The sequence below is a fragment of the Berghia stephanieae genome, chromosome 9, assembly GCF_034508935.2.
Source record: "Berghia stephanieae isolate SIO BIC M18660-M18661 chromosome 9, UCSD_Bste_1.3, whole genome shotgun sequence".
Lineage (NCBI taxonomy): Eukaryota > Metazoa > Mollusca > Gastropoda > Nudibranchia > Aeolidiidae > Berghia > Berghia stephanieae.
Window position 1 is genome coordinate 45000406 of NC_088368.1, and position 14419 is coordinate 45014824.

Genomic DNA, 14419 nt, shown 5'->3' on the forward strand with positions numbered 1-14419 from the left:
TTTCTGTTTGTTTGCTTTTTAATTATTTATTCTTTTTAGACACTATTTGAGATCGGAGTGGGGACGAATATATTTGCTAGAAACTAGAAAAAAACCAAGAGAGAGAGAGAGAGAGAGAGAGAGAGAGAGAGAGAGAGAGAGAGTTTGATATTTAAAAAAAGAGGTGGGGGGAGGATGGATGTTCAACGTTCTGTAAAAAGAAGACGGAATTAAAAAAAATAATAATAAAAAAAAAGTGACGTTACCAGGATTCGAACCCACAACGTCGACTCTGGTCAAACTTCCAGGGCAGACGACTAAACCATTCGGCCATGACACCCACTTCGAAGTCGACGCATATTGTGTATATGTAGTAACAACTGATTTTAATGTTGGTTAATTTTATGTCTTTATAGATATTTTATTAACTTTCCTTATTTCTATGTGCATTTGGAAACATTCCATATTCTGGAATGTGGATAATTGTTTAAAAGAGCGGAGTTTCAAATATGCGTCTGGGGATAATGAAAATTCGTTATCCCCAGACAGGTGTCTGGGGATAACGAATTTTTATTATCCCCAGACAGGTGTCTGGGGATAATCACAGCGATGGGAAAAATGGGTGTATCCCCACAACCAACGATAATAATCAACAAGTGTTTTTGAAATAAACTTCAGTTAGGTTTTCTTTGGTAATATCATTTGTTTAAGATTCAATCTAAATTCATTTTTCGAAATTGAAATGAATATGAAAAAAAAAAAAAAGTAGTAATGTGATTTAAACATTTCAACTCAAAGTCAAAGGAAGGCTGGGAATGGAAGGGACTTTCCCCAGAGAAAACTACGATATCTACGAGAATCATGGAATTATAATTTATTACAATGATAAAACCTGACTTACCCTTATCATATTCATGTAAATCCTGCCTCGAATTAATAGACAATGCGAACGAATAATATTTCCGAATAGGTATCCTAGCTCAAGATTATAAATATCATCGATAAAAATACTTTTTCTTTCCTATTGTTCTCCTCAAACACTTTTTCTTCTCTTACAATTTCTAACTCCACCTCCTCGAAACTCGAATACTTCAAAACAAGTTGGTAAACAATGTTGTGAAACGAAATATCTACTAACTGCATCGGGAAAGTCCTGCATGCCAGATAGGTTTTATAAACAATACCAAAATATTCGTTGCGTTACAACAACATTGATTAAATATCTCAATTATAATTATATTAAACCAATTGTACACAAAATTCGACAATAAAGTATTCCTAAATATTGCAGCTTGCTATAGATTGTTTTTAATTATGTTTTTTTTTTCAATTCATCTCATTGATTTGAGTCTCAAGTTCCAATTGTCTAAATTTTAATGAATATGGCTGGGCCGTCTCTATGGACGCTTGTAGTGTGTTACTTCGGGTATTTCAGCAGTATGTCCAGTTAGTAATTTGTTTACATCAGTCTCTATCGAGTGCAAGTCTTCTTGGCTTTTAGAGGGCATCACGTTTTTAATTATAAAACAAAAGAGAATGAATTGTTAGCCTCAAACTGGATCATAACCACCAATAACAGAAGACTTCGTAAAAATAGTTTTTAAAATTGGTTTCAAAGTTCCAACTTGGCATATCTAATACACCCAACGACACAAATTCCTCATGACACACCCCCCATGTTTCGTGTCTATTAAATAAATTTTCTTCTTATTTCTACATCTTTGTAAGGTAGCCAGCGCTTTCGTGTTGATGATTTGTGCTGCTACATTAGGTAGACCTAGATTGATAAGACGTTTTTTAAAGCTTCCATGTTAGGCGTGTACCTACACAATTTGTCCGGGGAGGCTGTTCCACTCCTTTCCCGTTTTGGGGAAGAAACTTGATTATCTGTGAGATGTTTTTTTAGGCTTGAACATTGTATTGTCAGGGGATGCGTTGTACGAGCGCTATGTGGGCGGGTCGAAAGTCCGTGGCTTTGTAAACGGCTAATTTTGCAGATTAGTTGCTTATTTTAAGATTTCTTTTTTAAAAACCCCAAACCAAAGGACTTTGTTGCTTTATTTGCGATGTTTTAAAGGCACTTTACTCACATTATCTCACCGTACTCAGGTGTAAAATGAGTATCTGGTCGTTAACAGCGTTGTCTTTGTCCGAAAAAAAATGTAATATCGCCTAACAAGTCGTCATGCCTCGATCTACATGTAACCTGTTGCCTTTGATTAGGGGCCCTTTGTAAAGCGGTTTGAACGCTATTAGTGGATAATGCGCCATATAAGAGCTCAATTAAATTAATTTAATTTAATTTTTTGAATGGGCTCTTTCTATTTCATGTCTGTTAGACCGAGGTGTTTAGTTTTGTTTACTTCTTCCAGCTTTTATCCATACAAGTTGTAATTATGTAGTTAAGTCGTGCGACGGCGAGACATTTCAAATTACTGAACACTTGCTGGGGTTGAAACACGTTTATTTTCCACCGCTCCTCCCGTGTCGCCAATTTGTCGAGGTCTTGTTGTAATTGAATTTGATTTGGAGTGCTTTTTGTATTTTTATGGCAAGCTGTATCATCTGCAAATGGTCTTGTTACCGAGTGCCTACCGTTACTGGAACATTTTTAAATATCAGCGGGCCATGTACAGAACCTTGTGGTACACCAGACTCAACCGGGATAAAAGAGGGGTTTTTTTTCTCCATTTACTAAGACAGTTTGTTTACGATCTGATAAAAAGTTGTTGATCCAGGCATTTAGTCTTCATCTTATTCAATATTTCACTACGCTCGTTTTTCTGCAAGACACCCTTTTTGTTTCTGGCCATTTGTTTGTTTGTTTGTTGTTGCTGTTGTTGTTGTTGTTGTTGTTGTTGTTGTTGTTGTTGTTGTTTAAGGGCTTTGGTCATATAATAACAGAAATGTTATCATTATTTAAGTTGGCGATGAGCATGTTAAAGCATGCCCATAATGGCGTTCGCCTATCGCACCTGCGAATAATATGTAGCCTACACGAACATAGTAGTGTGGCGCCCGGGATGGCGGTGGCCATTCGGGCACCGGGTTGGATCCTCATTAGTCACACACCGGGCGAGCAGTTCATCTGGCTCGTTGGCTCGATACCCGGGATGGTCTCGTGACGGTCAACCGGGATTTACACATTTGCCCTCCCGTGTGGCTCAAGCCCCCTCACCAGCGACAAGGTAGAAGATCCAAGAACCCGAAACGACAGAGCATCGAGTTGAACGGTGTGTTGTGACGATGCTACCGGGCGGGTTCGCGACGGTGCACGAGTGCGGATCGGACTTTGCTGATTGGGTCGATCGTCATAACATAGTAATGTGAGAACCATAAGAGGCTGCTGCCTACACGAACAGAGATGCATATACGAGATGGAAGTCGGTTTGGACGAATTCAATCCCTCTAGGGGGCGAGGACATACCCACACTCCTTTAAACTTGGTGAGAAGTTGCCAGGCTTCTCCACCAGTAAGAGGAGACACTGGGTGCTAGCGAATGGCTTCGGTCGAGGACCTGCCTCAAGGCAAAGTCGCTTCATCAGTGGGGACTTTCCACCAGTTCAACACGTACCCGATGTGGGATGGAACCCGAAACTGCAGAGCATCTAGTTGAACGGTGTGTTGTGACGAAGCTTCCGGGCTGGTTTATGACGGTGCACGAGTGCGGTAAAGAATTTGCAGATTGGGTCGATCTTCATAACATATTAGTATGAGCACTATTAGAAGCTGCCTCCTCGTCGATAAAGTGTCATTAAATCCAGTTTCACTATGAGTATGAGGGGAGATAATCAATGATTATCCATCACTCATTTTGAACTGAAAAGTTGTTTCCCTTGAAAATGAATATACTAAGATTTCTTATGATAGTATTGATATTGAGATAATCTCATTCGTCTGTAGTGCTTCATTCATCCCTGTTTTGTTGATAAAGGGGAAACCTGAACCGTCCATTTTATCCGTTTTTTAATATATTAAATTGAAGCTTACCCGAAACGTCCATTGTCTGTATTGTTCCCATACGAAGCCTCTCCATTTTCACTCTTTCGCAGTGTTAATGATATTGGCAATTCCTAAGAAGTCGAGCATTTTATCCTTCTGTACCGTCAAGTCCTCATTATCATCCTAGCAGATTCGTCTTAATCTGAGTAGCTGCGAAATAGGCTTCAATAGTCGTGACGTCACTTCCCTCGTAATGACGCATAGTAACTTAGTAACTGGTTCTAAACTATCGGAACAATGGCGGACGCCCTTATGAAATGCTTCTCCGACGAGCATAAAAGTGTATCCAGAGGAGAAAATTATTATAAAATCTGATCATGTTTGACTTTTACACATTCTGATCACATTATGACGTGTGAAAAAGTTCTAACCAGCATGAAGAATAAAAAGTACCGATTTTCTTTGTTGAGAACCAAACTGCTCGTTGCTGGGCGAACGTGACATCAGACTATTGAATCCTATTGAATGGAATGGAATCTTTGCATTTGGTAGGATGAGAAGAAGGTAGTTGTCCGTTACCGTGTAGCATCATCATCATCAACACCATTGTGTGTCCCTCCAATACCTAACCCTCTCCACAGCAGACGCTTAGGTCATGGTCAGTGCAGCTGCTGGGCCCATCCTGGCATTCTTTAAGGATGTGCTCCCCAGTTTAGGTTGTATAATTTGGCAGCACGTTTTAGCTCATCGCTCCAGGTGTAACGGGGATCGACCGCTTTCATCATATTTGCATGGTCAGACGACACCGTCTTTTCTTGTAGTTCATCGCCATAGGTACTCATTTTACACCTGAGAAAGGCGAGAGAATGTGAGTAAATAGCCTTTTCCAAGGACTCAACTATGCGCCGAGCGATACTCGAATACAGGACCTTCCGATCCGAAAACGAGTGTCATACCACTAGACCACATAGGTTACTGATGAGTATAAGATAATAATTTCTTGTAGTTTTCCATTCAATTAATCCAAAACGATTTATTTCAAAAGATAAAGATTTAATTGATTTCCAATTGAAAAAGTTATGACTTTTGTCAATAATAATAAAAAATTGGAATTTCGTTGTTAAATATATAAATAGTATCATGTGGTGGTGTCCAGGGTCCCTCAACTGAGAGGGTCAAGAATAGCCCAACGCCAAGCCAGCGTGTCGTGAAATGCGACTAATGGTGTGTGATTCCCCCATCTTTGAGTCACTGGTCCTCCAGGTTGGGGGTTGGCAAAGGGTTAACACCCCTTTCCGTTAAACTCAAACCGTTACAGAAACGCAGACGGACAAATCAAATCTTTTTTTTAATTTTTTTATTATTTTTTTTTTTTTTTTGCTTGGGCGACCGAAGAGTTTCTGCAATGACAGAATTTATGAAGGACAACAGACAAAGCCGAAAGTAGAATTAAAGAAGCGTATATAGATAGAATGCGCTTGGCCAAGGAGTTCACAACATTGCCGTCCGGAAGTATAACGGACCAACACACAAAACTCTGTGTAACCATGAACTTTTATAGTCTGGTTAATACAATTTAGTGAGAACAACTCACAAACGCGGATGGCAAAAACAATAACAAAGGCCTGATTGACGTCATCTTCGAACCATCTATACAGAGAAGTGTTTAGACATGGAACGAGATAAAAAAAAAAAACGTTAGCTCAGAAGAGAGAAGGATGGAAACTGTTTGTCTGTGGCCTATACCCTGACCCAGGGTGAAAAAGGCAATAATGATGATGATGATGATGATGATGATGATGATGATGATGATGTTGTTGTTGATGATGATGATGATGATGATGATGATGATGATGATGATGTTGATGATGATGATAATGATGATGATGATGATGATGATGATGATGATGATGTTGATGATGATGATGATGATGATGATGATGATGATGATGATGATGATGATGATGATCATCATCATCATCATCATCATCATCATCATCATCATCATTCTGCTGTATCGTTTCTTGACATGGTCACGGACTGTTCCCCAGTGTAGGTTGTATAATTTGGCAGCACATTTGCAGCCCATCCCTCCAGATGTAACGAAATCGACCGCTTTCGCCATATCTGCATGGTCATACGACACCGTCTTTTCTGTAGTTCATCACCAGTGGCGTGGCGTGTTTACAGTATCAGGTGGTGCCAGAATCAGAAGAAAATGACTTACAACATGCTGTATTTGTAAATACAAAAGAAAGAAAAAAAAATAAAGAAAAGACTTACTCAAATAAGTAAGAGGTCGGTATATGCCATTTTTCAGTATTAATATTTTTTAAAATGCTGTAATCCATTTTTAAAAGATGGAGGAGGTGTCAGGCACCAAATCAATCAATATAGCCACGCCCCTGTTTCATCACCATGATTAGTGAATCTCTATAGAAAAAGGAGAAAGCCATGAACAGAACTCACTTCTATATCCGGTTCTAAAGCATGGACATACGTAAGTAACAGCACGTAGGCCCACAATACGTCTTATTATTCAAACAATATTGATATGCAACACACTTCCAAGAATTTTGGATGATTTGCTTTTCAATATCATTAGGAATTTTCGGGGTTTTTTTTTTTCATTCTTTCTGCGAACAGCTAGATATATTGAATGCGGGTGGGGAATTGCCCTGTTAGAAACCCCCCCCCCCCCCCTTACCCAAAAGATAAGGTAATATGGACAGAATCTCAACCAACGTGACAAAAGCTATTGTGTTCCTTTATTTATTATTTTGAAAAGCTTTTTTCTGAGAAAATGTAGATTGTGCGGCTATGTGGTCTAGTGGTATGACACTCGCTTTCTGATCGGAAGGTCCTGGGTTCGAGCCTCGCTCGGCGCATAGTTGAGTCCTTGGAGAAGGCTCTTTACTCACATTCTCTCACCGTACTCAGGTGTAAAATGAGAACCTGGCCTTTAACAGCGTTATCCCTGTCCGAAAAAATTATAACATCGCCTAGCAGGCGTCATGTCCCGTCCTACATGTTATATGTTGCTGTTGACCAGGGACCCCTTGTAAAGCGCTTTGAGCACATTTAGTGGATATTGCGCTATATAAAAAAAGCTCCAAAAAAAAAGCTCAAGATCAAGCTTAAAATTATATAGGATGTCCATTAAGTCTTTCCCAGATATTGCCAAGTTTAGTTAGGTCAAGTTTTTAAAATAAAAAATGTGTCATAGATGATTAAATCAACCCTTTTTGTACATTTTCGGGAAATATCAAAGCTTAATTTCAATTCTAAATACATTTTTTTATAGCTAGTCAAGTTGAAATTTGAGAAAAATTGCTGGATATCTTTCCCATAGCATCTGACCATAACTTCATGAAAAATCACCCGATTTACTTCAAATAAAGATTAAAATGCTCTTGTGTGCATATTCATTTCGAAAATGCATATATATATATATATATATATATATATATATATATATATATATATATATATATATATATATATATATATATATAAATGCAAATCTAAAATTTTTACCATCCGACTGATTATGTCATGCAATGACACAAATTATGAGCTTTTGTCAAAGCTACTGGCCTCCGATAGCGTTGATATTTTCATACTACAGGAGACCCGTCTTTACTCGGATTTGATATCTTCCCTATCTCCCCTGATCTTCTGCAATGAAGGTTCCAGTCCAATACTTTCTTTGTTATAGTGTTATATTTTTCTACATGCTCCGATCTTATATGAATAGTTTTTTTTTTCTTTCTTTTTCTTTGTTTTTTTTTTTAGTCGCATGCATTCATAATTATCTTTAAGACTAATAAAGCTCTCTTGTCGAATGAATAATAGTGTTATATAATGTTGTAAACATTTCATGAAAAATGATTATGTCAACGAAGAAAGAAATCCCTGGAAAATGCTTCATCAATGAATTGTGTTTGGCCGAAGTTGGTTCGCTTTTGTGCAATGTGATTGCATAAAACAAAATCGTCAAAGGTAGCTCGAAGACCTTTAAAACCCAGTTTGGCAACCATTATAGGAAAATATTTTAATTTAAGAATATTCTAAGAATTTAAGTCCCTTACCACGTTATCTAGATAATGGTGTGCAGGAGAGAAAGAACATGACATTTTGTAGATAGCGTGCAAATGGCTCAGAAGATCACAACATTGCCATTATTTAACAGGCAATATAACGCGTGTTATATTGACGTTTTCGCGTCTGCTTAATAGATAGAATGCGCTTGGCCAAGGAGTTCACAACATTGCCATCCGGAAGTATAACGGACCAACACACAAACTCTGTGTAACCGTGAACGTTTATAGTCAGGTTAATACAGTTTAGTGAGAACAACTCACAAACGCGGATGGCAAAAACAATAACAAAGGCCTGAGTGACGTCATCTGCATACTATCTATAACTAGATATTGCCGTGTCGTTGCAGTTCACTGACTCCTTACATTTGAAATCAATAATTACGTGAAGTGGAATGTTTGATCTGTTTTTGTAATTAAATTGAAACTTACATTCAACTTCAAGTTATTATATATTTCTTCGAACTTCGAGCAGCAAACATTTACACTACATTTGAAATATAACAGATAAAAATATAATATTCAATACGATTACTACTTGTACCGTACAAGCGGTTCTAGCCTATTTATAATGATCGGGCAAAGATGATTCGGTCATATATATATATATTTATTTATTTATTTATTTACGTATATATTTACGTATATATATATATATATATATATATATATATATATATATATATATATATATATATATATATATATACGTAAATAACTAATGTAATTAACATTAAAAAATACATTATAATTATGTTTATGTACTTTCGAATAAAAGTTTTGTTTTATTATAGGGAATAAAATAGAAAATTACATTGTTTTGAAAATATATTTAGTCTGGCAAAAACAAAAAAACAAAACAAAAAAAAACAAAAAAAAAAAACAAACAAACAAACAAACACAGCGGTAATTACTTAAAGAATTTGAAAAAAAAAGAACTAACAAATTAATGGAAAAAATCAGAAGAACAAATAAGTAAACAATTTAAGTAAATGACTTTTGAGAAACACTAAAGAAAACGAGAAAAAAAAAAGAAATAATTTAAATGGATAAACAAATAAATAAAAACAACATAAATGAATAATAAATAATTGATATATTAGTAAATTGATAAATTTAATTCAATACTGGAACCTTCCCAAAGTCAGTACGTCAATGGTACCAGCACAAGTAAGGCAAAAAATAAGAAAAAGTTCGTTTGCCAAAATCTCCATTTAACCCACTCAACCCTAACACCGACCATATCCGTAGTTTACCCGGGTTACTTTTACCCCCTGCCTATTATAGGCGTATTATCAAAGCTACTGTTTTTAGTCTTTAGCATGTTAATGGTAGTTGAATAAAACTATCTATGTAGCTCGTTTCTAATACATTTTTTTTCCAATTTTGAAAAGTAGCAAAAATCTCTAGGATTGTGTGAGTTAAGTGTTCCCTTGTTCATTTGAATTATTCCCGTGTAGCCCGCCCCAGTACTACTACAGCAAAATCCGAGTTCACCGTCAGTCGACGATGAGATGACGAAGATGTGTAGCAGAGGGACTTAAGGTATAATTGTGCAAATAGGTGATGAAAGCATGAAAATTGGCACACAGGTACCTTATACCACCAAGAACACAATCTGATAGAGAAGCATTCTGACATTTTACAAAAAAGTTGATTTTAAAGCATTTTATATTTTACTATATAAACATTAGTAAATTTAGGGGGAATAATCGAGGAAATTCTATTCGTCCTCTTAATGATTAGTACTGAACATATTAATTATGTTGTGAAATTACCATATTTTCTCTCGTACTTTTTGTTGTATATCAACCATAGACATATTCCCTATCTTATAGCTTTCATTTTGAAAGATTTAGGGTTGTTTGTTTTCAACGGGTTATATGTTAACAGCGTCAAATAGGGCGAAATTACATATTATTTGAAAATGAATAAAATCATGAAAATTATATTACACAGTACAAAATCCACGGCCAATTCCATATTCATGTGGCTTTACAATGAAAAAAAAAACCCTGTGAGCTTTTATATAGCGCAATATCCACCAAACTGTTCAAAGCACTTTACAGTGATTCCCGGACGGGGTAAGCTTTCAAGCTAATGCTAACTACCTTGAGACCTGATATTGACTGTTTAAAGTCAAGAGTTAAGCCTGACCAAAGTGGCTTGGCTTTTATTTGTTTGACTTTTCCTTAAATTCCTTTATAATCAAATTACATTTTCAACCTACCTAATTGTTTATGATATGACATCCTCTACATCGACATTAGTCTGTGCATGGTAATGGTAAGCGGGCTCGCAAACATTTGCATCGGGACGTGCATCCTTTCTTGCAGCCACATTTGACAAGTTGTTGGCACACTTTGGATACTTCCGGCTGTGATGACCAGTATGGTAAGAGCTTTCCTCCGTCCATTTTCCAGCCCCATTCCAGTGGTGATGGTAGTACAGGATCTTTTTTCTGTTGCAGAGCTCCAAACATAGCCAGCTTGATATGCCGCCCGTTTAATGTGTCTCTCTATTGCACGGCCTTTTTGGCAAAATAAATATTTTCTTGCTGCATTAACACCTGTGCAATCTAATGCTTTGTCGTACATAGTGACTGTAAAGGTCTCGAGCTGGGTGACGTGATGATCCGTAATGACGTTTGGTTTCCTTTGTTTGCTTGTTCTTCCAATAACGGAAGCATTGTATTGATGAATTTCGGCATATTATGAGACAAAGAGCGTTAAGAATGAAATCCAGCCCATGTTTTTACATCCTGTTCCAAGTAATTTGATGAAACATGCTGTAGCCAGTCCGTTTCTTCTGTCATAATAATAATAATAATAATAATAATAATAATAATAATAATAATAATAATAATAATAATAATAATAATAATAATAATAATAATAATAATAATAATAATAATAATACTTTATTGCATCCCAAAAAGGAAATTTTTTGTACAGACGTGTTATAATTTACACATAAGATAAAAATACAATGGAAATAGGATGTATATATATAAAAAAGGAGCAGCTCTATAACCAGAGCTGCGCTTTATAATATGAATAATTTCAACACTGTAAAATAGTTAAAACTGTCACTATAAATTGAAAATTGAAAAGATTGTAAAACAAATAAATTAATAAATTAATATTTATATTTTTAAAAAGTAAAAATGAGAAATAATTATATAAAATGATTATTGCTTGTTGTTATAAAGCCTAATACTGGACGGCAGAAAAGATTTTCGGTGTCTCTCTGTTTTCGTTGAAATAGAGAAAGGGCGACCACTTCTTTCTGACATAATAATTGATGGTCTTAGTGGATGATACTGGTCATTTAATATTTTAGTTATTTTATTTATACAAAATTTCTCGTATAAAAGATCTACATCGTCAACATCATTTATATAGCGTTTAATGGATTTTTTAATATTTGAATTTATTTTGTTCCTTTCCACTGCTAAGCAATTGCCTCCCCAAGCTGTTATACAAAATGACAAAACACTTTCGATTACTGCTCTATAAAATAATGTGCAGAGGGTTTTATCTATTCTAAACTGAGAGAGTTTCGATAAAAAATATGTACGTCTGCACATCTTATGCCTAATTATTTTCAAGTGTTCATCCCACTTGAGCCTGTCATCAATCGTTACACCAAGGTATTTGTAGTGAGGAACTCGCTGGACGAATTGGTCCTTTAATTTTAACGGTTCTATCGGTTCCTTCACTCTCCTAAAGTCAATCACTAGCTCCTTTGTCTTGCTTATGTTAAGCTCTAGGTGGTGGGCATCACACCAAGACACAAATCTATCAATTTCTTGCCTATAAGCCACTTCGTTGCCATTTGTTATGAGGCCTTGAAGAGCGGTGTCATCTGCAAACTTTATTAAAGGTACACTCAGGTTTTGACTTCTACAGTCATTCGTGTATATTGTGAATAATACAGGGGACAATACACAACCTTGAGGAGCACCAGTATTTGTAGTTATACAGGAAGATTTGTTTTGCCCTAATTGAACATATTGTGCTCTCTCCGTAAGAAATTCGAGCACCCAAGCAATTATATACTTGTTTAAATTCAGACTAGTCAATTTTTGAACAACCAACTGAGGTTGCATTGTATTGAACGCTGAAGAAAAATCTGCAAAAAGCAATCTGCAATAGCTCCTAGCGTGATCTAGATGCCTGTAGATGTTGTTTGTAAACAGCAAAATGGCATCCTCTACGCCACGTCCTGGTTTGTAAGCAAATTGATGACTATCACTCAATGGCATAAACTGATTCCTAATTTTAACAAGAACAAGTTTTTCTAAAGATTTCATGACTATTGAAGTCAGTGCAACAGGTCTGAGATCGTTCATAGTTTCAAGTTTTTCTTTTTTTGGAACAGGAATAATTTTTGAAGTTTCCCAAATTTCAGGGATTGAAACGCATTGGAGGGACCAGTTAAAAATATGTGTATAAATGGGGGAAAGCTGGTGGGCACATTCTTTTAATAGTTTTCCTTTCAATCCATCCGGCCCAGCAGCCTTCCTCTCGTTTAGTTTCGAAAATACGAATCTCGTTTCCTCTTCACTGACCTCAATAGTCATTTCATCTTCCAAAGCCCTGTCTAATTTATGTTTTTCATTTTCAATATCAAATTTGTTTGCTGTGTCGAAACGTGAATAAAATTTATTTAAAGTTTCAATTTCGATATCTTCTGATATAATCGTGGGCTTTGGATTATAGTTCACAGCAGTTTTAAGCCCCCGCCACGTGTCATATAAGGGTCATTTGTCATGTTTGAAATAATGTTCGATGGAGCAGTGTTTGTTGCAGGTATATTTGGTTTAACTCCAAATGCAATTTCTTGGGCGACCTTTAGAAAATCCGACAAAATATTGCTCTCTGTGTGAATGACGTCAGAAGTATTCATATTCAACTTTTCTCGATCAACACCGGACTCATCATTTGTAGGTTGCTGAAACATGGAGATACTTGTTCCGTGGACAGAGTTTTTGTGAGTTGTTGAGCTTGGGTTATAATCAATGTTATCAACAGCAGCAACAGTAAAACGTTCTTTCTTCAGATTGATTGGGCAAAGAATTCCTTCCTCTTCGAATCTATTTTCAGCTGCTGATGCGATATCCGATGACAATGACAACATACGTTTATATGAGGGACACAACCCTAGCGAAAATAATGTGTCAATTATCTTCTTTGATCTTGTATGTGTGTATTAAAAAAAGACTTAACCCTCTTCCGCACTAGGACAGGACTGTCCTGGGACAGTCCTGTCCCAAATCTGTAACATATAGAATTTAGAGAAATCTACCTATTGGGACGAGACAAAACAGTCCCGTTGTGTCCCAAGCCGTTGTGAAATGCTACAAAATCAACGGGACAGGACTGTCCCAGTCCCGTGTTCATATCGTTTGTGATAGTAGAAAAATATAGCAGACTTCCGCACTAGGACAAAAAAGTCCTAGACTTGGTGGCGCCGTGTCAAAATTGAAATGCCTGTCTTTATTTTCTGCATCCCTACTACTACTACTACTACTACTACTACTACTACTACTACTACTACTACTACTACTACTACTACTACTACTACTACTACTACTACTACTACTACTACTACTGTTGCTTCTGCTGCTGCTAATGCCACTAATATATTAATACCTACATCCCTTATATTTTGTATTTATTTCCAATTCCATTGTATTTATTTTCCAACAATAGTCCACTGTCTTCTATACTGCATTACACAGTTCCTTCCCGCCTCCCCTCTTTTAACATAATTAAGTACGCACCTTTTATCAATTTCTATTGCTCTGTTTTAATTCGCGCTTCCTCACAAAGTAGCATACAATTTCCTGCCCATCAATGTTTTTGTTTATGCATCTTAACAACGCCACGACCACATTATCTAATTCGTCTGTAGTTTTTAATTCATCATGTGTTATTGGTGAAGGGGAAACCCGAAACGTCCATTTTATCTGTTTTCGTATATTAAACTGAAGCTTACATTCAATTTCACAGTTATGATTTATTTATTTATTTCAATTCTGAATATAGAAAAGCAAGAACAATTCAAAAATAATTCTTTGTGATGAAACCACGTACGGAAGGCATAGCAACACAAACATTTTCGGCAATTTAAAAACGTATGTTTATAAATATAATTTAAGAAGTGTCACACTTTGTGACACAGCAGTAACGTGTCTAAAACATCTATTCGGTAACTTGTGGGATCAATTATCTTTATCGTTATTTATTTCGGGAATTCTCAATGAATCTATTTTAAAGTAAGTCCTTCTGAGCCACTTAGACTCATTGTAAGACAAATTAAGTCCTTTAGAGCCTTGTAGCCAATGGTACAGGAGTTATTCCGGTTTCAATAGCGTGAAGCGGACAATTAA

At 36.2% G+C, this 14419-nt stretch overlaps 1 protein-coding gene and 1 long non-coding RNA gene across 4 annotated transcripts in view; both read right to left on the bottom strand.

Moving 5' to 3' along the window:
- LOC144980310 (ecotropic viral integration site 5 ortholog-like) overlaps positions 1-1637 on the bottom strand; it is a 239567-nt gene extending 237930 nt beyond the window's left edge. For both annotated transcript variants that reach the window (XM_078927965.1, XM_078927964.1), the window contains exon 1: positions 881-1637. The gene's annotated coding sequence lies outside the window, so the exon portion shown is untranslated. The remainder of the gene's footprint in view (positions 1-880) is intronic.
- A 3407-nt stretch (positions 1638-5044) lies between these two features.
- The window catches only part of LOC144980313 (uncharacterized), a 43720-nt gene continuing 34345 nt past the window's right edge, over positions 5045-14419 (bottom strand). The window contains exons 2-3 of one of the 2 annotated variants that reach the window (XR_013646860.1): positions 10253-10830; positions 5045-6155 (exon numbers count right to left, since the gene is read on the bottom strand). This is a non-coding gene — a long non-coding RNA (uncharacterized LOC144980313). The remainder of the gene's footprint in view (positions 6156-10252; positions 10831-14419) is intronic. The other variant, XR_013646861.1, reaches the window with a different exon arrangement.